Consider the following 23,592-nt stretch of genomic DNA (forward strand, 5'->3'; position numbering starts at 1 on the left):
TGATGAAGAAGTTGCGTGTGTGCGCAGAAGGGGAAGAGCCGGGAAGCTCGCTTACAATTTAATTAACTTTTTTTCCCCTCCTTCTTCTCCTGCCTTGTTCTTTATTTTTTTTTATTTCTTATTAAAGAACGCGACTCGAACGTTGTTTGTCTTAACGGCACTCTTTGTATAGAAGTATTTGTTGTGTGTCTCTGTGTATAAGTCTGTATGTTTATGTGTATGTAATGCAGGTTTAATCAGCCAGCGACAAAAAAAAATAAGAGAGAGTAAAGAGTGGGAGAACATGGAGGCTAGACGTAGGAGAAGAGTTGATCAGAAGAGTACGAAATAGACAAGTGGCAGAGAGCAGAGGTCTGTCCCTCGGTCTACCGCTAAAGAGATTTGCCTGCCCTACCGCTCTACCGACTCCCCCACAGATAAGTCAGACAACCACAATGCAGTCCCTTTGTGCGCGTCGTTGCCGCCTTTGATTTAGTTCTGCTCCGCGCCGCTCTGCTCCCCTTTCCAGGCCCCTCTCACATACAATTTGCCACAGGTGTAATCTCTGGTGTAACCAATTGCAGATAAAGTTAAGCAAACGACAGCAAAATGACAATTTTTTAATTATGGCGCGTCTCCTCCGACCGCTGCTCTCGCTGTCGCTGTACGAGTACATATCTCGGCCTAATGAGAGATATGGAGGCGGATATGATGGAGATTATTGCGAAAATGCGTGCGTGAGTTTTTCTTGTTTTTGGGGGGGAGATAGATACTTGAGAAATTTAAACAGTAATTTTTGTCTCTCTTAGAACATTAGTGGGACACTTTTTGTGCTTTTGTGTTGAGAAATTTCTGAGGAAAAAACCCTGAAATTCTTTTATGCTTTCTGGGTTTCATGTGTCATGGGTTTTGTGTTTATTTCATTCGAAATTTACTATTTACCCAATTAAGGAAAATCACAACGATTACGAATAAATATGATCACGTATGGAGTTCTCCTCTCCACTCGTACGACATATTTATATTTTTTTGCTTGTTCGTGGGTATAAATCACTCTGGGCGCATAAATCATGGTATTTTATCAAATTATATATTTTTCTTTTCATTTGAGACTCTGAAAAACATTTCTTTGGGGCGGGGTCTTTAGAAATCTGAAGAAATATCATGTGTTGTCGTATTCCCTAAACAAAACAGAATTCCCAGAAGAAGAAACCCAATTTGAATTCGAATCCAAGCTTATTTCAATAGAAATCTGAGGCAAAGAACCTGCTTGGAGAGATTGAGAGACTGCGATTGAGAATAGTTTGAAGGGTTCGTTTTTTCGTTCGGTTTCTCACTAATTAAATGGGAAAGATTCTCTCTGGTTGGTAGGCCAATTAATTAAGCACATAATTTATGGCGAAAAAATATTCTCTCTTTCGCTTGGCTTTTCCCACAATTTGACTGATCAATAAAGAGACAAAGAGAGGGAGAGAGAAGAGAAGCCTATCAGTTTCAAAATGTTTAATTTATGACATTGCAAAAAAGCCACAATATTTATGATCAAGCATTAAAATGCTCAACACGACGTCGACCAACCGACCGGAGAGGAGACAATGAATATGTATTGTATCTGCATCTTTTTTGTTTTGTTTTGTTTTGAAAATTGAAATTGAAATTGAAATTCCAATGAATCTCAAGGAGCAACAAGGCACTGACTGCCTCTCCGCCGCCTTGTGCCCTGTGCTCGTGTGTACCCTTCCGTTCTCTCTAGAGAAAAACAAATATCGTCGTCGCGTCGAGGCTGTTGCAGGAAGCAGACGAGCGAGCGCAGACCTTAAACAAACAGAAATTAATTATGTTTCGATGCGATGGAGGAGAGACAGGCACCCAAAAAAAATAAGAAGATACACGCAGGGAGAGAGCCTCGCCGAGCCCAAAAAAGATACAAAAAAGAGAGAGAGAGAGAAAATAACCTGATGCCTTGAAATGCTGAAAATAACAAATTATTTTACTTCGGGAGTTCTCTGTTCTGTTTATAAGAATAATACCGAGTGAATGTTGTTGTTTGTTTTAACGCGAGGCGGAGAGAGCAGCAGCCGCTTCCTTTTCCAACAAATAAAAAAAAGTAGACAAAAAAACATGTGCATACTCGTTCGTGGAGATGTTGCATCCCAGAGATGCGTATCTTCTAGAGCATTGGTTTCTTCCCTTCTATTTTTGGGCATAATTTCAATTAATTTTGCCTGCCTCTAAACAAAGTTGCTGCTGCATCTGTGTCTTTCTACAAAACATTTATGAGTAATATTGCAGGCTCGATTGCAGTCAGGATGGACCGTAGATGATGCTTTTTAATTAGCTTGACATTTATTTTGTGCCTGCCTTTCGGTCGATTCCTCCTCGCATGTCTGTCTGTGGCTTTCTTGCAGTCTGCGGTTATTTTTTTGTAGGGTTAAACAGCGCGTAGATTGATATCTTCAAGTTCATTAGAGTTGCAGCGTGGCTTTAATTGGAAATATGCACAAAGACAGAGACAGAAAGAGAGAGAGAGGCCGTGGAGTAGTAGTCGTGCCACACTTGGGTGAGAATTAATGATGCCTGGGGCAGCCCAACAGCACTCTCCGCGTATTCCCAAGATCTGAATTCTGTTTAAAACTTGGGCATTTTTATACTCCATCTCTCAGCTCGTTGGCCTTTCCTTTTCTTTCCTTTGCTGCTGCTCCGTTTTGTGGTTTTGTGCCCCTCCGTCCACCCTTTTTTAGCCCAGTTTATCTTTGGTCTTTTGTTAACTGACTTCAAGGGAAGCTGCAAAAATTAATTAACTGTTTTCTGTATAAGGATTACATTTAATTTCAAATAAGTTTCATTTAATCAAGGGGATATGTACCCATATATCCCCCATGGAATAGAAGTTTCCGCGGAAGGTGGAAAGTTCCTTTCACCTCAAGTAGCAAAAGGACACGAGCGCTCCTGCGCTGAAAACAAGTCGTTGAGCTTCAAAGAAAGTATTTTCTTGGTCGAAAATATATTCTTTAATTTTCAAATTTTGGGTAGAAATCAATGTAAATTTTCTTCTCCATCTGGTAACCCTTGTTAATGCTGCTCTTCCAAAACGAATTTCCATTTAGATTTTTCAATCTTTTTCTGTTCAGCTCTCGTGGAACCCGCATGTCTCTTGTCTTGTTAATTGTTGCATTTGAAATGAGAATTTTCCCTTTTTGGTTTTGTGTTTTCTTTTCTCGCTTATGGAAAACTATTTGTTTGTGGGGGTGGAGGGGTGGGGTGGCAGCATAACAAACAAAATTAACACCTAGTCGCTACATTTCCTGCTAAAAACAACCCACACACACGAGTCACATGTGGCACATGTCCCCCACCCCCTTTCTATCATCGAGGTCCCACAGTATTGCCCATAAGTCAGCGTTCCCTAACAAGGTGTCGTCTTGCTAAATGAATTTGTCTCGACTATTCCGACAGAGAGAGAGAACCTGAGATGCTGAACGTATATGGCCATAAATATTGTAGATGTACTCGTATTTGTACCTGTATCTTTTATTTATGTGTATCTGTGTCCATTATACATTTATAGCATGACACTTTTGATTTTATTTCTGTAGAAATCCATCCAAACTGCTTTAATCAGGCGATAAGCCTAATATTTGCATAGCCAATTACCATATTCAGCATTTTCCCCAGAAAACGGTTGAGAAAAAGTAGCTTTCAATGGGTTAAATTATTCCTATGTACCCTGTAGCAACATCCACACTGTATAGAAACCAAGTACTGGGTATCTTTTAATGTGTATGTCGCTTCTGCTTAAAATTGCCCAATAAAACCAAAGGGGAGAGACACAACCACAGCAAGAACTAGTGATACGAGAGATACGCATAGCACAATAAAATGTATCGGCTATGTAGCTTCTGGGCGCTTTCCTCTCTCTCTGCTATTACTGTAATTTTCTACTTGATTTCTGACGCTCATAAATCATCATCAGTTCTACCTCTAGATAGCGTCAGCGTCGTTCGTTCATTCTCGTAGTCGCTTGCCGTTTGCCTTTGTCATTTTCTCGCGTTGTCTTTTCGAGGTAGTCGTCGATTTTTTTTCTGTTAGTCGCTGCGGTTGTTGATTTTTATTATGGAATGTATCTACAACAACAGCGTCAGCGACACCATACATTTAGCGACACAGTTTGCAGCAGAGGCAGCCGCAGCAGCAGCAGGCAGGCAGGCAGGCAACAAGTTTGAAACTTTTTTGTTTGATGTATCTGCCAGATACGATACGAATGCCAGTGAAAAATTGATAGCTTGCCTGCCTGTCTAACCAAAACTATGCATAATAAACGATTTTTTTTTTTGCTTGGAAATTTATTGAAAAATTATAGAAGATAAATCGCTTGAAGATCTATCCATAAAACGAGGTAAGACAACAACGAAAAAACGGCTACAAGTAAACTGCCATTAAAAGGCAATTTCTCGATGAATTGTTGGCCAAAGACAAATGCTAAAAAAGATCTAAGGGCCAGCCGCACGATTTTGTAGCTTTGTTTTTTGGGTGATTTTTCATTGAAAGGCAAATATTTCTGTTTCCGAGAGATGTTGAGAGGGAGAGAGACAGAGGCGTCTGCTGTTGGCTAATTGCCGGGCCAATTCCAATGAGCCATATGTGGTGATGCCCCGTAGGTATCTTGCGGGTTCATAAATAACCAAAAAAAAAACAAAACCACAAAAAACCTAATAGCCGGCAAACAAAATATTCAAAACAAACATGGCCCAAAGAAAGCGGAGCGAAGAAGCAGAAGGTTATGGATGATCCAGTGGGCAATCATGTCAAATTGATTTGAACGAAAGAGTTGGATAGAAAAGGAAAGAGAGAGACAGAGAGAGAGAGACAGCAGCAAAGGAAAATTGAAGGAGCTGCAAAATAAATCAAACAAAACGAAGCAGAGAAACTCCTCTCCTCAGGCAACAGCAGCAACACACACACACACAGATTCGTGGATAGAGTACGAGTACGAGTACACGAGCACGAGTACGGTAGACCCCGCCGGGCAGTTTGATGAATTGCAGCACGGGGTAACAGTTGACTCTTGTTGGGCAGTTTGATGGACGACTTGGCCGCTTCGCGCCGCTGCTGCTGCTGCTCCACCAAGACCTGCTTCAGACCAAACTGCGGGACCCGTGTTTGCCTCAAAAAATTAATCAATATGTTTTTGTTGTTCCTGCTGTTGTTATTTAAACAAGAGACGCACAGACAGAGACAGAGAGAGAGAGAGGGAGAAATGTTGTTTTCCTTATAATTATGAGGGTCGTTTGCTCAGGTGAACCCTCAAATTATTGGTTTACCATTGAAGACGAAGAAGGTAGAAGTGGCCCAGAGTCAGTTGAGGAGCGCTCGACAATTGTTGGTTTTATAATTATAACAAGATCGTTGTATGATCCATGGGAACAAACAGATAATGCTGGGGCTCTTCCGACAAATTGCCAAAGAAGATAGATGGGCGGGAAGGAAAAAAGAGAGGGAGAGGCACCAAGTGGAAGGACTGAATGAAGAAGTGGTCATATGATGCTAATTTATTCTTAGGATGCTATCACAACATTTGAAAACATTTCTATAGTTCCAATACATTTAAACAATTTAACAAACTCTTCTAAAACTGGGAAATAGAGTTGCGAAATATCAAAAACAAACTCTAGGCTCCGCTGATAGTTTCAGAACTACCTCCATTTGTATTCACATTAGTGCCTAAGCTGACAGCTCCATCATCCAACGCATCATCCATTGGAAGAAAAAAAGGAATGTTAAACAGGATACAAAACTGACAGGCACAGCCGCCGCAACGCTGACAAGTCAACTGACGGCTGCAAGTGACTGACTGACTGACTGACTGACTCACTGGCCAAGTGAGTGGAGTGTCAATGCGCTTGTCAATAAATTTTCGCAGCAGCTAAAACAAAAAAAAAAATACGCATCCCACGACGAGATAATCCTCACAATTAAGCCCCAAAGGAGACAAGGCACCCCAAAAATAAGAGTCATGAAAAAAAGTCGTACAAGAAAGGACTTTGACAAGTGGAAAAAAAGTCAACGAGGAGCACACACCACCAAGTCAGGCATCGACAATTTATAGCCAAAGAAGAGGAATGACAAAAAACCAAACAAAAACATAATTTATGGCCGACTTTTGGGATTCTCGGATTCTCAGCGGGCGAACAGGAAGGTAGCCCAAGGAACGTTTTCTGTAAAATGATCACCTGTTCGACAGAGACAGCGACAGTGTCAGAGTGAGAGAGAGGCAGTTAGAGCCTGCCAGCGACCGAAGAGAGCCTTAAAGCTGCGGGAGGTCACAGTGCACAGTGGTACACACAGGATGTTGTCGAATATCGCCTCGTAAAGTGTTCCTATTTGCACTGCTTTGGCACCACAGTGCAGAAGCAGCAGCAGCAGCAGTGCCCCGACAGGCAACAGGCAACAAGACCCGAGAGCCTTGCCTCTTTGAGTGTCGCCACAGCAGGCGGCTCCCGTCCCAGAAAGACGTTTGCTTGTGCTGTGTGACAAAGCGCAATATTTCGAATTTTCGAATTGCAAAAGTGCGGGCCAGGCGAGGCCAGAGACACCACATGATGTCCATGTTGCAGCAGCTAAGAAAGACAGGGAGACAGGGAGAGAGAGAGAGAGAGATTCCAATCCTCGATTGTCCCTCTGTCTCTATAATATGTAAATTGATATTTTTGTTGGTCGCTCGCGTCTGTGTTCTGGCAACACCTTAAGCTACTTCCTTTCGAATGCCTGGTGAACAGCAGGCGAGTGAGTGTGTCCCCAGTCCAGCCTAACCTTGAGAAAGCGTCTGAAAAATTAATGAAATCATTTCGTCTCAACGATCTTCCACCTCCACCTCTCGTCGATTCATGCGAAAACTCAATGGCTGAGAGCAATAAAAATGAAATAAAATATTTAACGACACATTTTGTGGCTCGATCGTGGATCGATGAAGAAGAAACCAAACCTGTACCTGCACAGAGTATGGCATCGGAGGTAAGGTGTCGCGTTACGCATAATTTATGACCACAGACGAGCCATAAGTTTCCAATGCAAGAGGAAAACTATCTACAAAGATCTCTTTTTCTCTTTCTTTCTCTCTCTCTCTCTCTATCTGTGTGTGTCTGCGACATGAGACGATCGACATGCAATGGCTTATCTTGATTAAAGATTAAAGACCAGAAAGATACAGATAGATAGAGAGAGAGAGAGAGAGAGAGAGAGGGAGGGAGGCAAAACAGAGACTCTTTCCAGGTAAAGCCAAAGACAGAGCACCTGCAATGCCGCTCTCTCCTCCAATCGATTGTGTGTTGTGCTCTCAATGGTAGTTCTTCTGGTAGTCATTGCGCTGCCTCGGCAGCCGAAAACTTTGACAACAAATAATGAAATAATGTACGCCGCCAGCCCCCTCAGACACCACACCACACCATCCCATTTGCAGATAAGATTCCCCCAGTTAGTGCTTCTCCATTCGTTTGACGGCAATATTGATTCGAATTCGAATGAAATAAACGAAAATTGTCGAAAAAAAAGAAGAAATAGAAAATACAGCCGCATTTTTTTTGTTGTTGAGTCAACAAAGAGGGCTAGAGAGAGACGGAGCATGAGATAAGGTGCACAGCAAGCCAAACGGCAAGCAAAAGCGGGGGAAGAACAGTAGGAACCGGTGTAAAAAGTAACTGTTGTGTGCGGTAGAGGTAATGGTAAGAGAAGAACAACACAACGGTAGATCTATTTTGCAAGGGAATCTGATTTAAAAGACCAAAACAATCAACAATATTCGAAAAGAGTTACCCTAAATGAGTTTTCCTTCTTAGCTAAATAGTGGATGATTTCGAGTCCCAAGAGAAGATCAACATTCCATTCAATCCTGCTCTTTGCAGGGAGACTTTTCTTATAAAAGATAATCAAGGCAACACAAGTACTCATGTGTTAAAAGAGCTCCTCACATGTGAGCTGTTCATCCGCAAAGACATCTTTCACAATAATTTTCACTTTCCAATGCTTTGACTGACTGACATATCCCATTAAACGAATCGGTTGGGAGCCATCCATTCCCACCGCAACTGATCTTTGTGACTGGCAGGCAGTTTGTAATGAAATCTTCCAGATCCCCCCACATGAGGAACGGAGCAGCGCACTTCGCATAGAAAGGGGTAAGACACGTACCTGAGATGCTGAGATGGTAATCCCCGGAGGAAACTCGAAAAACTCTTGCTGCTTCTGTGGTAATTAAAAACCGCCGTGCGTCTTGTCAGAGTTAATCCAATTTCACGTTGGCTTTACATCAAAACACAAACACTCTCTCACTCACTCTAGATACTATATGCACGGGGGGAGATGGAAACTTTGGTTTGTGCGGTTGTTTTTCCTCTCATCTTGCAAGTAATTTTTACCTTATTTTTCGGACAGATTTTTTAATTAACATTTTGTGTTGCGCGAAAATGTTGTCGCCGTGTTGGGTTGCTGCGCCTTAAGGTGGGTTACTGGGTGGGTACTGAAGGCGCCAGCAAATCCAATATTTTTCAGTTGACGCCTGTCGTCGTCGTCGTTGTCGACATCCCCATCGATCACAGATCGGGCCCAAAATAAGAGGCGGGCGATATCGTTTCTTTATAACAATTTTCAACACACATTCTCACATGGCACGAAACACAATTTGATGTATTTTCATAACTCGTTTTGCTTTTGGTTTGTTTATTATTTCTCGTGTTTTTGTATTGTCGCGAACGCGCGAGGACGCCACCGAGTGTTGGTTGGATTGGTGGCTGTTTTTATGAAACTTCTTTTATATCAACGACTGCTATTGTTACTCTGTTAAAAGTGTACGACAATGGGGCACACACGCACACGAACAAACAGAAGATGTCACAGATAGTCGCACTGGCGTTTACCGTTGCCTATTTTGTAGTTTCATTATTGATTAATTGAAGTTTGAAAGGTGTAATTAAGGTTTCCCTCCACACAAATCGCGCAATTGTCCAGCGCCACGAAAAGACAGAGCACAAAAAACCGAACACACCGTACACGCGAACCGTTCGCTGCGATCGTTGAAAAGAGAATGAGCAATAGGCAAGAGAGCGAGCGTGTGTGTCGGTTCGGTTCGGGTCGGGGGAGAGTGCGAGCGCAAGACCGGAGAGAGCAGCGGGCATACTCTCTCATAGAGTTTTATGATTTTGGTTAGGCTTTTGGCATGTGGAACAAGGGTGCATTTCCCATATTATGAAGTGTATGGAGCGGGGTTGAATTTGCCATGGGTATATGGAACATATCAAAGAGAGTATTAAGTTTTTGATTTTATTTTGCAAATTATCGCAATGAAGAGGGTAAAGTATTTCCCATCTCATAAAGTGTAAGTGACTCAAATAGTCGGCGTCGAATAAAGATGTACCTTCTTTTAGCCTGAGATTTGCGCTCTCTTTTCTTCTATTGCTTTCATAAGTCAATAAATCTGGCAAAGGGAAATTCATATTGGTCTTTATTGATGCCGTTTATGCCAAGATCTGTATGGGTTGCTGCTCCCATTTAGAGTGTCTCATTAGGCCACACACGCGCTTCCGCTGTGAAACTTGCACTTTCTCAACCCACCCCCGAGCCAAACAAAATAATGTCAGCCGTTTTTCCTTGGGTGACAAATCTCTCCGAATAGATTGACAGCTCTCCGCGGCCTGGGCTACCGTTTCCACCCATTGCACATGTGCTGCGTTTCGCATGAACCCACCACCCCCCTTCGAAATGCCAGCCAACCATCCTTGCCATCCATCCACTGGCTGGCATCTGTTGTTGTCTGGTCTGGCATATTTTCAGGTTTGTTCACTCTCTCTGGCACTCTCTCTCTTTCTGGATTTGAGGAAGGAAGGAGTGCAAGCAAGCACCCTGCTGACATTCTGCAAGTTCTTTGCGACTTTCAATCCATACAGGGTGTCTCATCTGCCTCTGCCGCTGCCAATCCACCCCCTCCACACTCATCCTCATTAGGCATTACATGTGTATGGAGGGAGGAGGCCTATCAGTGCATGACAATCACAGGAACTAGCGCAAACAGCGCTTTAATTGCAAGCCCTTCCTGTCCTGCCCTGTGCAACGCTTCCATGCTCTTTGCGCTAATGAACGCACGTTCCAATCCGCTCTCTCTCTCTCTCTCTCTCTCCATCTCTCTGCTTTGCTTGGTTCTCTCTCTCTCTTTGGCTGTGCCTCTCTCACAACTGGTTTTCTGGTTTTTATCTGCTAAGGGTCTTGTTAAAAGTAATTCGTAACACGTTGTTACCAGATAACGCCGTTCCCGGACCGGCACCGACCACGAGCCAGAAGAGAGGCTCCCCTAACGAGTCGTCGCGTCTGCGCTCTTCTCTCTGACGCCCTTCTTCCTCTGCTGCTTCTCCTGCTTCATTCTTCTGGCTTGTTAGCGTCATCGCTCGCTTGCTAAAAGAGCGATAAAAAGGCAACAGGAGGGAGTAGAGTAGAGGAGAGGAGACCCAAGGCAGGTTTTAGAGAGAGAGAGAGCGATCGTCCAGGCTCACGTTTTGACTTTTGGCTTCGGCTCTGCGCAACGGCGCTGATGCGGTTCAATACACCCTGTTCTTTAGCTGCAGGGTGCCTCGATGAAGATTTCTCCATTCGCCTCCTTCCTCTGGCACCACCTCTCCTCTCCTGGCCAGCCGGTTCTGGCCTCCTCTTCATACCACACGACCACATGTGGCGGGCTGTATGAGTGATTTTGCCTAGTTAGGAGAGGACCAGCAGGAGGAGGCGGAGCAGGCTTCCAGGTATGCCAAAAGAAGGTGGAAGAAGTGGGAAGGAAAAAAAATCTCATGTTTATATGCATTTCGCGGAGAAGAGGAAGCCAAAGTCAGATCTACCATCAACTATAAACAAGAGAGAGGTGGGACTGCATATACTCGTAAGTATTAACATTATCAGAACAAAGCTTTTGAATACTCTTACAGATTGATATTGCCAGAGGTATAAGTAATCTTAAGTAGAGAGTAATCTCAAAACGCACACAAATGCGGTAGCGAGAATATGGATCCGTAGAAATCTTCCACAATTCCATGGTGAACAGTCAAAAATGATAATCTAAAGACAGTTTCAGTCAGGGAACAGTGAAAACTATGAGCCAGACAGAGGAATTTGACTTTATCGTTTTACATAAAGATGCCCTAAGTTCTGGTCCCAATCATATAACCCTCTAAGAAAGGGTACACAACCAACAAGCAAATCGTGCGCCCGGGCCGCTAATGAACTTACAATGCACGGCTTGTTCAGGCTCCAAAAAGAGGGAGAAGTTGCACAGAGAGAAGAAGTCTGGCTAACAGCTTAGAGAGGAGTGGGAGTGGGTGCTGATGGCGAAGAAGGATCACTGTACGAGGGCTACGATACAAAGAAAAGACTGCACACATACACCCACACAGGGAAAAAGAGTCCCGATTAGAGTTATTTGCAAACTGTGAAACATGAACCTGACCTCAGCAGTCCCAACTGCCGACTCCCATCTTCCAACTACAGCCGCAAACCCGATGATTGACCCACGAAAAAGTCGTCTTGCTCGTTCGTGCTGCAATCAACCATTGGGCGATCTTTCTTCTCCCCTTCCCTTTCTCCTTGCCGTCCTGCCACGATCATGATCAGCAAAACTAACAAGAGGTGTTGCCTCTGTCGTTCGCTGTGTTGTTTCGCTTTCGCAGGCAAAGTATCTGCTGCCCAGGCATCAGTCCGTCATCGTGATTTTCCTGGGTGGTACCTCTCCTCCTCCTCCTTTTTGCATGTCTTTTGTCTTTAGGTCTTATACCCTATACATAATGCCAAAGAAGGTAGGGTATTTCGACCCTACAAGGCAAGATGCTAGATGTTTGATCTACTGATATTTCAAACAGAAATGTTCAATCGTGTCTTGGATAGATAGATATGCGGTTAGAAAGGTGTTCCTAAATTCGGACTACCTCTTTATGAACGACAGGTCTTCAAGGGTATCAAAGACTTCGGCCCTATAGGAGAGTGTTTGCTTCTGGTATTTTTTTTTGTGTGTTGTTTGACTTGTACTTTGTCGATCGATCGCTGGGTCTGGGGCCTTTGTTTGTTTCTCGCTTCCCGGCCCCCAGAGGGGAATTTCGCTTTAACTAGACAACCGGTGGCGTTGTTGTCGACTCCAACTGACTGTTTGCTGCTGCTGCAATGCTGCACCCGGCGCTCTGTCAATGCCCATGAAGCCTCATCGCCATCGCCATGCCACAGACGGCGAAACAGCTCACTTCCCTGGAAATGCTCCGAGCAGCAGCAGCAACAGCAACAGCAACAGCAGGCATGCCCAGCCATTCGATGTCCAAGTTGAGGTTTTTGGCTTTGGGTTGGGTCTCCCAACTGACAAATCAATTGAGTCTGAAGGACTCCAACGCTAAGTACAACTTACAAATGAGTGAGGATCCACTTAAAAGCTCATAAATCTTGGCAACAATTGAAAGATCATTAATCTTACTGTAAGTACACAGCAAGAAAACACTTAAAGGGAGGGGAGTAGAGTTTAAAGAGTTGAAGAACACTCTTGGAGGAGTACATGAATAATGATTAAAGGACACACGAGTGCTCGGAGAAACTTGCTGAGGAAGAGAGAGAGAGGTGTAAACAAAATCAAAAACTTTATAACCCCCAAACCTATATTTTCCCACTTTAATGGGTTTTAAATGAATTCTGTTGATTTTATTCTTTATGTTATGATTTTATTATTTTTTATGACCAATTAAATAATGATCCTTAATTTATGAGCGGAAAACCACCCATTTAATGGCACTGTCAATGCTACAACCTAACCAAGTTCAAGGCTCACAGAAATCGGTCTGCCTCGCAATCAAAGACTCTTTTAATTAATGAAGTCCCATCCAGAGATCATCTCAGATCATCATCGCAAAACGAAATCAAGTAAACATTTCAATTAACGAGCATTTCAATGAGCAGAGTGATATCTCTCAGTAGGTATAGATCGGTATTCTCTGTTCCGCTATGGCGAGGAACATCAATGTCATCGCAATGAGACCACACTCAAAAGTACTAGAATTCCACAATCGTTTCATCGGACAGGCAGAGCAGGGAGCGGAGGGGAGCTGACGTGCGAACGGCGACCAATTAATGCGCCACTACAAATCTCATTTTCCATAAATAAGCACGATTTATGGCCATCGAAATAAGTATTATTACATATTATTATCATTATCGCAACAGCAAAATAAACGAACAAAATTGAACAAAAAACGGAGAAAAACCCCACAGAGAAAGAGAGAGGAGCAAGAGGAGCAAAACAATTGTCAATCACACGGAATTATTATCAGTAGAGAGGGTAGAGGATAGAGGAGTCGGGGGATTGCAGCACACGCATGGCACAAACATCGAATCGAAACGAATCGAACTGCAGTCGACGATCATAATAAGGCATTAAAGAAAATTAAGATACAACAGAGAAAGAGAGAACAAGAGAGAATTCACACCAATCCTAAAGCAAATTATGGAATAGTTAGGGATAGTATTTCCTCCCGATAACCTCACACGTCAGAGTCAGACCACGAAGAAGATAACCCGCATAGATATCGTGCATAGTGGAACCCAAAAACAAATTCAACAGCAACGGGAGTACAATATTGAAATTTATGGACCAACTAAATTGACAGGCACAGCACACACCAAAGAGCAGGAAGGGTGGGTGCCATACATATAGTAAATATTGTATATTTGGGGGTACATAGAGTAGTGCTATATATTGCCAGCAGCTACCGCATAATTTAGCTTGTAAATAACAGATAATGTTTGGAATTTGTAGAGCAAAGAGCAAAGCCCGGGACGTGGGTTCAAATGTATGCAGCGAGCTGCAACATTTTCTTTTGCAGTAATATGTATTCCCTGTGGAAATTACTTTGGCACAGATGTTGCCAAAAAAACAAAAAAAAGACCAAGCTAAAATCTTTTCCAATTCATTAAGGGGACAAAGGAAAAGCAAAATAACATTAAATGACATGAAGGGAATTCCTCTGAATTTTCTCTCCCTTTTTACTTTGAGGGAAATGACAAAACTTTTGCAGAAAAAAATTCCCTATCGATGAGCGGGAGCCAGAGATTAGAGGGGAAGCTCCGCAACCAACTAACCGGAACAATTGCAGTGCGGCAAACAATGTGCAACATGCCAAAGCAGTCAAGAAGGAGAAGAGGAACAGAGAGAGAGAGAGAGAGTTAGTAATAGTTGGGGGACACGAGACTGGCAAATCGAGCGACAACTGCTTTCTGGGTTGGTTCATGGCTTTGGCTGTTGTGTTGCTCCACTAAACAAAAGTTGAAAGCTAAAAACTTTGCTGGCCAAAACCGAAACTAGTGACAAAACGAGAGGGGGGGGGGGGGGCGAGAGCACAAGGAAGAGATCGGGTCAGGTCGTGGGGGCCAAATGCAGTTGCTGAAATCAGATAGCAACAATAAGTAGAGAGCCCAAAGACCAAGCAAGAGCAAAGCCAAAGGAGTTCTGCATCCAGTATAAGTAACAGTATGTGGAAGTAAGAGCAGCAAAGTAGAAGTTCTGGAATTATTTGGAGCAGGAGAAAAGTTGGGGGCATACTTGTATGAGGAAGTTATGTTGGGGACAGTTTATCGACACATATCGGAGTTATACATATGACTGTCAAAATCTACACATTCAACGGACAAACTTTGACTTGAGACTTTGGCTGTTCCCCCACCCCACCCATAAACATTAACTCAACTTGTTTGCAGTCTTCCCTGCCTGCAATTCTCCTTACTTTACGCAGAAATATGCACACAAATTTTGTGTCATTTGTTCGGGGCAAAAACTTTTTACAACAAAGTTTCCACATTTCCATGTGCGTTGCCCGTGTGCGCTCGTGTTTGTGGTTACAGTTTTTGGGTGTTCGAGCTGCATCAGATTTGATTGCTTTTTCATTGTTTTCGAATGGTTTTCTGAATGTTCTGAGGAACAAATGTGTCTGTGTGTGCTGGAGAGAATCGATTAAAATCATATTTATGAGGTGACACTGCCGAGCGGGGGGTGGAACGGAAGTTCCCATTGTCACTAAGAAAAGTCAAAGTTTAATATCGATTTCATTGGACATTTCTTAGGGAGTCTTCCAGGAGTGCAGTAAAAGTTAGAAAAATTTGTGAAGATTGTGATTGTTAAAGGAATACACTGCTCTTTGTTTTCTAAAATATTTTAATCTGCAACATGGTTTGTGGTTCCTCTGGGTGTCGTTGGATGTATTGCAGTCTGCAAGGCGCATATCCTGCATCAACGTACGAATAAAAGTACTTGAACGAAGGGAATTGATGTATTTTTATATATTTATTCCCTGTAAAAAGTTCTCTTAATAAGCAACACCTCAAGGTTTCAACCAGCAATTTATTCGAGGGTTCAATCAAAGAGTTCACCACATTAGAGGACTGAATTTTCCAGCTGAATTTCCGCTCTGCTCTTTCAATGTAAATTTCAATTCTTACATTTTCTTTGATTTTAATTTGCATTCCTAAAACTTGCATAGTTCACATAGGAAAGTCTCTGGGTTAAATGAATCTCAAGCATTTCCTCTACATTCTAGTTTTGATATCCCACACCTCTCTCTTTGGCCAGGTGGCCAAATGTAGGCCTTTATGTAGCCATAAAAACTGGCTTAACACCTTCACGGCCCCTGCCCTGAAACTGCTCTTGTCAAAGAGACACAAACGAACTATGCACTTTTGACCCAAGGCAACACGCAGAGACATGAACACACACATGTAGAGCAGACACAGAGTGTGAGAGTGGAAGAGCAGCAGGAAGCGAGAGAGCCATAAAATGTCCGTTAACCATTCAAAAGGAAACCCACAAAAGTACACAAAGAGTTTTCCGGGTAAATTGCAAAAGCGTTTTAGAAAACACACATTTAAAGTCAGACAACGACTGGTCCAAGGTCAAGTCTGGTGTGTGTATGTGGCAACCAGAAATCCATGCCAAAGGGTTAACTAGTCAACGGTGACCCTGCGCCCCCTCCACGACTGTAAAATGAAATTTTTTTGGAAAAATCAAACGATTGCAAAATTGTACAGAATTTCGCCTTGGCTGCACTTGAGCTCAATTTGAAGAGTGGTTATTTTTTGTGTGTGTGTTTTTTTTCTTGGGTGGGAATTGCTACGAGTTCTGAGTTCCGATTTCTAGCCTTCAATTTATTAACCTCAATATCAATTGTAGCGCATAAATCACGATAAAAGTAAATACAAGAGCTCTGCATATTTCAAAACTGAAAAAATAAACGCCAAAAGAAACGAAAATCAGAGGAAAATGAATTTACTGACTATTGGGAAATACCCTAGAAATTTCAATTTTATACCCAATTTGATGGTACTTTTTATAAAATATTAGAAAGAACTTCAAGCTGTCAGCTCAATGGAACAGTATACAAATTTATAAGAACAATTTAGAAGTTTTTGTGTTTTTGTGTTTTTGTGTAAACCAATCATACCCTTTTCGGGAGAGAGTATGTCAAACGAAACGAATTCATTTGAAGCAAAAAAGGATGTAAAAAGGATTGCGCTTCGGCAGTGATTTTCAATTTAAAAAATTGCACGCAAAAGCGCCACAAATCAAAGGAATTGACTTTGGCCTGGAATGGTTCTCCAGGGCGGTGCAAGGGGCAGGGAGAAATCAAAGTGGGAGGCAAAGTGGGCTGCTGGAGTCCCATCACTACAATAAATTTCAATCTACTCGTAAAAACTTAACTAAAGGCACGCACGAAGAGAGAGAGGCAGAGTGGGTGAGAGCGCGGTAGCTTCTGTTCTGAACGTAACGGAACTTCTCTTCTTTTGCTGTAAAGTAAGTACTCGGGCAGGGGGGAAGGGCAGGGCAGGGTAGGGCATTGCAGGCCGAATGCAAAGCGAGTGTACAACGCCACGCCCTCTAAAACCAATACACGCCACAATAAATCTCAATTGAAAATGCTTTTACAGCAAAAGTCAGTCAAAGCGACACAGAGAGAGAGAGAGAGTGAGAGCAGGCGAGAGGACTTCAGATTGAGCTTCAGCATCGATGGACCTGCAAACGCAAATGCGAATGCAAAAGAAATCAATGGCAAATGCCGTTTCACTTTGAGCAATTGAAGGGAATTTATAATTAATAAATGCCCCACAAGAAGTGTTGAGCCAAAGAGAGAGAGAGAGAGAGAAAAGTCGAGAGAGGCCGAGTGTGAGCGAGAGTCAGAGCACAAGTGCTGATTAGTGCAATGACAAAGCAATCAAAACACTTTAGCCCAACGTGGCAATTAAAATTCACAAAAGCCCAAAGCCTTTGCCCACCTCTCCACCTCCCTTCATCATTGAGTGGTCCCCCTTCCCATATTATTGAGTGTGTGTGTTTGGCGCCATCTATTGACCACAAACGGCAACTGCTGTTTGGTTGCTGCCAGAAGGGAAATCGAAGAGAACAAGGAATGCGCTCCAAGAAGTTTGCACCGACCGGTACCCTTTAATAGTGATTTTTATTAGGAGAACCATGGACGATTCGATTTTCATATAATTTTAAATTATTTATATTAACAAAAAGGAAAGATTAAAAGAAAGATAAGGAGTGTTAATTATACGGAAAATCTGCAATGCAGAAGCAGATTATGTAGATGTTTGAAAAATCATCATACCCGCTGCAAATATATCCAAAGGAAGAGAGCGAGGGCCACAGAGAGCCATGTCGTTGGATGTGCGTGGGGGGTGTGTGTGTGTGTGTGAAGCAATCACACCAAATAAATGATTCACTGCACTTGCACATTTGGGACAGAAGGAGAGACAGTTCAAGCAGGAGCCTCTGGTCCACAGGAGAGCCAGAGGGAAAGCAGCAGCCACTGGGCAGCACCACAGCCACAGGGAGAGCATCAAATTCTGGGCAGCAGGAGTCAGGAGAGCAGTTGTCAGGAGAGCGTGAGACCAGAATAGCGTTGGAGAGGAAGTTGGCAGTTCCGGAGAAGTTGCAAATTATTCATGTGGCTGCGGCCAAGAGAACCGTACGGGGATCCCATTCCCTTGCCCGTTTCCCTTCACCCATTGCCGACCGAGACGAGGCGGCTTATCTGTCATCAACCACACAGTTTAGTGGCAAAGGAAATTACTTTCGATCTCCGAGCGGCAAAATGGCCGACGGAAGTTGGTCGAGATGAATGGATTTTGGGCATGGTTGAGCCCCAATGGATGGATGAATGGATAGATGGATGGATGGATGGATGGATAGATGGCGGACTGAATGAATGGTTAGATTAACGCGCCGCAGCAATTGAAGGTGTTGGAAATGTGCTGCTAAAACCATTGCGCATTATTGCAATGGAAATAAAAGCAGCAATGGAAGTAGTCGACTAAGGGATACCTAGGTAAGGCAACAAAAACTGGGATTTCAATTCAATTCCTAAAACTCAACGTATTCCCAAGTGGCAAATACAATTCTATCCCAAAATACCCCACGCACGCAGGCACAAGAATATAATTGGAAAACCCACCGAAAAATTCAATTCAAATGAGTTTTTGCAAAATGCAATTAACAGAAATTTGTTGTGGCTGATTGTTTTGTGAGCGGCATTAGCCAGGGCTAATAATGAGGCTTGAAATTGCTCGAAAAGGGCATAGAATGTGTGAGGAGAATAGGGAATTGAGACGGGGCCTAAGACGGGGCTGTGACGAATCCACTGGACAGCGGAATAATGTGAGAATTCCCACAGAGAAACAGAGAGAAACTAAAGCGTGTTAAATCTCAGAGTCCCTCAATGGCCTCGGTCTCTTGTCGTTGTCGCCGTCGCCGTCGCCGTCGCCGTCGCCTCTATTCAATGTGTTCCTGGGCTGGCTTTGGCTCTCTGTCTGGCAGCTGTGAAAATCCAATTTTCAGTACGCCTAAGCGGATGTAGACGTAGTCCTGACAGGGTCAGGACCACGACCATTCACAAAAGAAAACCAAAGAACACACACATACACACACAGAGACATGTGCATTCGGGGAGAGGCCGTGCGAGACATGGCTCTGGCATTTAAGTGACATTAGCGGATGACATGTCTCGTCGTCCTGCGACTGCGGTTGGTCCCTCGAGCAAGGACCACAGGATGCAGCAAAACAGGGATGCAGGCGCCTTAGAAATTACTTTCTGTTTAGACAACATTATGGATCGTTTAATGCCATTTGTACAAATTGTTTACCCATTCTTTCTCTCTAATCAATTGAGAAACAGAAATAAGGAGAAAAAGAAAAAATAAAGAAAACTGTCGCCGAGGTTCAATCAACTTTCATCCATCCATCCTGCCCCCAGCCCACCTCTCATGCCTGTCACTCATCACCAACAAACAACAAAAATAGCAGGAAACTTTTTCTATTCCGAAAATTGGCCAGAAACGGAAAATGTGCTGCAACACGCCATGTCCCTCCTCTCTCTAAACTCTCTAAAAAGGGACCACAGTGAGCATTGAGGGTCACGATATATAGTTGGGGAGAACTAACCGGTTAAACTGCCGTATTTTTGATCAAATTTTCCATTTCCATTTATGCATTTTTCATTGCAAATCATGCATAGCCCTGCTGCTGCTGCAGAAGAGACCACCGCACTGTCAGCCCCACATCAGAGCTTGTCAATTTTCCATATAGTTAAGCAATTTTCTGCTGTCATGATACCAGGACGAGTACGAGGAGTCCTGGCATAGGGAGTGTAACTTTCCACAGAACTGTTCAAGTAGCCAGACATCAAGCTGATTTGGCATGTGATTTATGGGAAATTGATTAAATGTTCTGCAGGGGAGGCATAAGGAGTGAGAGATTGAAGAAACCTGCAAATATTTAAGGTAATAGTTTGCGATAGAGTTGGGGAGTTACTTAGAAATGTATTAATAAAGAGGTTTTTAAACACAAATCACTAAACTATTACACCGAAAAGAACAACTTCCATTTGCCAGACGTAACCCAACGCTGATTTATGATATCTGTATTCATATTTTGACAAGGAAATAGAAAAGCAAAACCAAAATGCCGACAATTGACGCTCTTAATCTTAATCTAAGCGTCAGTCACAGCCCACAAAGGGGTCGCGATCAGTGATCCAGAAACCCTCGATGGAGAGGGCCACATGGTAACAACAAACACACACACAAAAGCGATTGTAGGCTACAATCCAGCGTTGAGGAGCAGCCGTGCAAACATTCAAGCGGTATGGCAGGGGCAGTAAGCAAACTCAAATAAATCGCTGGAAAATCGTAAGAAAACTGCGCCATAAAACACAGGAAGGGAAAGAGAAAACTGAGACTGAAATCGAAATCGTAACAGAAACAAAAAATAAAAAATAAAGAAACGTGTTGACAGTTTTAGGCAAGCTGTCGATCAAAAAAAGGTAAAGAGAGACCAGAACCCAGGCGACAAATCCAATTGTAGTGCAGTTCCGTCCCATAGTTTAACACCTTGCCAGGGGTACGAGAGGGGGTAGCGGATGGAGGCGGGGAATGGTTGTACGGTTGTAAAATGTGCGGCACAATCAGTGCTTGAAATCTAGAAAAATCAACAATGGGAATTGAACCTCTCCAACTTCCACTACACAACTCTGAGCAGTGGGGCTGAGTGGCAGTAGGGCCGCGAGTTTATCAGCGAGTAGAGAGGTACACACATATAATAATAAATAAACAAAATATACTACACATGATAGTAGGGTAGCAGAGAATCATGAACGAACTGTGCAACATTTGCACAGGATAAACCTATGGGCAATAGAGGAATATTATCAGAGGATATTAGGATAACTCAAAATGTGTGAAAAGATCTTCAATGAAACCACCTAAAGGTAGGCTAAAAATGGATTAAAGATACAAGATTAAAGAGAGCAAGGAACAAACACATATTTACAGTCTTTAGTACAGTAGAGCATTCCCCACATTTGTAGATATTTATGACCAAGCAATCAAACGAGAACGCACACAAAAACCAACACACTTGGCTTTCCCTGGAAGCTCTAAAGGCTTTGGGGAAAATGATTAAAGATATGGGAAACACTCGCATGAGGGGCACTGAAAACTGCATTGATATGTAATTCAATAGCAAAACCAATAAACTGCAATTGTCCGTGAGGTTTTTAGTCTGTTCTGCTGTTTTGTAGGTGGGGGACCACCCCAGGTGTGTGCCAAACGAAGGTAAACACCTTCGCTCCACAATCTCTCTGTGGGCCATTCACGCACATAAATCAAAGCAGCACCCGTCCTCGATATAGATACGATAGATGGATAGATAGTTCGTTGCAGCAGCAAACAACAGTTATCTGTGTGGCAGGCTGGCTGCAACACAGTTTCGGTGGCATGAGTAATCGTTGCTGAAGTTTCAACTCCGGGAGTGGTTCTAGAAATGAATTTTAAATATTTTATCAATGCTTAGTCGTGACTGTAGTCGCTCTCTCTCTCTCTCTCTCTCTCTCTGTTCTCGTTCTTATTCTCAAATCAAATGGAAGTCAAGTCAGACCCCAAAGAAATTCCCCGACTGTGGGGACGACAAATAACTATATGTGAGTCACGTACACAGAGTGGAGCATGTAAATGACTTGGGTGACAAACAGAGACTCGTCTCCATAGAGTGTGCACCCCCATGCCCCCTTCCGATGGGGTAGTCAGAGACCTTGTCACATTGTCTCAACAGACCAGCAGAACAAAATTACACCGAGAAGTATGAGTAGTAGTAGGAGTGGGAGATTTTCGGGGTCTCAGTGTCTGTCTCCGTCTCGTCTCTGTTAACTTTTGTTTTGCTCATTCGTGACACGCGCCAAAACACAAATTTTTCTGTTCGATTTATGCAATTGAGGAAATAACTTCGACGTCTGTATAGAAGATTGCTTTCGGGTTTTGTGGGCTTGTGGTTTTGCCCTGAGGATGGAGATGGAGATGGAGCTGGCGCTGGAGCTGGCAGCCAGGCAGACCAATAAACGTTTTGCGGTAAATGCGAAATTAATAATTAAGCAGATTCGGAGCAGGAGCTACGAACGAGGGATATTTATTGCCAATGTCGTCAATTGGTAGCTCTACGAAGTGTGATTACGATTCAGGAGTAAATGTCAAGACAGTCAAGAACAGAATGAAGATGGAACTAGTTTGTACAAGTAGATGGGTAGATGAGTCACTTGCCTCTTGCAGTACAAGTCTCACTGGATTGAATCGTTTCGGGTTTATTTTTGGGTAAAAAGTCACTAGTTCAACCTTCCACCATTAAATGTTCTTAACTTTTACCCCAGCAAAGGCTTCAATAATTTCGCTACAAATGCAAGAACATTTGAAAGGAAAAAGTTGGCTTTCTTTTTGTGCCTTCTCCCTAGTTAGTGGATCTGAATGCTCTCTTTCATTTCGTGGCCCAATCCCCAATCCCACACACATTGAGGAATTTATGTGCCACATGACTGTCTCATAATTTCAATATTCATTTCAGTGTTCTGTATCTTGTATTTTATCATCCGCAAAGCTGCGCTGATGCTGAGAGCAGCGAAAAAACGTTTACCAGATGTGGGCAATGCCCCCCTTCCCAGCGACAGATTGCTCATGTTTGTGGCATAAAGGAGAAGAGGGTGTCGTGCCGGCATTGCAGTAACTTGAGAACTCTTTTTGGAGGAACGACTCTGCTGTCCAGGCATTTATTTCATTAGCACAGACAGATTGGGGACCAGGATAAGGAGGGAGAGAGCACCCAGAGCCAACCAGAACCGAGAAATATATGTACATAAGCAAAATCAAGAACAAGACGATGCCTGAACAACGATAAAACTGCGACATGCAACGCCGTTCTCCACAACCTTAACCCTCGAATCCACAGCCACAGTCGCAGCCACAACCACACAGATTCCATCCAGGCTATGGGCGACCGCTGGGTGACAGAGCGTTTGTAATTTATTTAACTGCAGTTTTTTGTGTGTGTCTGGATTCGATTTCGATATCCGTGGCGGTCGGGTAGGAGAGTGTCCCACAGAATTTGTATACGCACACGACAGATTAATGCGACGCTCACCCGAGGTAGAGAGAGGGAGAGATGCCAAAGATATGCTGGTACACCGTCTCATGTTCTCTCGTTGCACAGAGACTACACTGTGTTGCAGGTAAAGATGCCTCTCGATAAGACTGCTGCATGTATCCTTTTGAGTGTGTGTGTGTGTGTGTGTGTGTGTGTGTGTGTGGCAGGCGCTGGCGGGGCAAATATAAATATTTATGTGGAAAACAGCAGGCGTTTTGTCAAAATATTTGTGTAAGACGGGAGGAGAAATGACAAGCAGGAACCACAACACACAGATTTCAGCTTCTACGATTTGTACACCCGATTTTGTTTGTCTTTATCGATGGCTGTGCTTCGTCTGAGATTAAAGATTGAGTCATTCAGTCAGTCAGTCAGTAAGGCAAAGGAGTAGCCTGATGTACCAGGTGCCAGCTCTAAACCCCTTTGTTTGTTGTGAAAAATTTCTGGCTTAGAGCACATAATCCTTTGGCCTGTAAGGGTTCTCCCTTAACCGCTTCCTGCATTGCAGCAGCAGCATCTGTCTGTTCTGTTGTGCTTAGGAAATACTCTTTTGGGCCACGAATGGTTTCAGCTCCGACAATTCCATTTCCCCCCTCACT

General features: G+C 43.2%; 1 protein-coding gene across 1 annotated transcript in view; it reads right to left on the reverse strand.

Moving 5' to 3' along the window:
- Positions 1-9,046, reverse strand: part of LOC117579087 (frizzled-2) — a 28,214-nt gene extending 19,168 nt beyond the window's left edge. The window contains exon 1 of the mRNA XM_034264798.1: positions 8,164-9,046. The gene's annotated coding sequence lies outside the window, so the exon portion shown is untranslated. The remainder of the gene's footprint in view (positions 1-8,163) is intronic.
- Positions 9,047-23,592: the final 14,546 nt, after the last annotated feature.

The sequence above is a fragment of the Drosophila guanche genome, unplaced genomic scaffold (assembly GCF_900245975.1).
Source record: "Drosophila guanche unplaced genomic scaffold, DGUA_6, whole genome shotgun sequence".
Lineage (NCBI taxonomy): Eukaryota > Metazoa > Arthropoda > Insecta > Diptera > Drosophilidae > Drosophila > Drosophila guanche.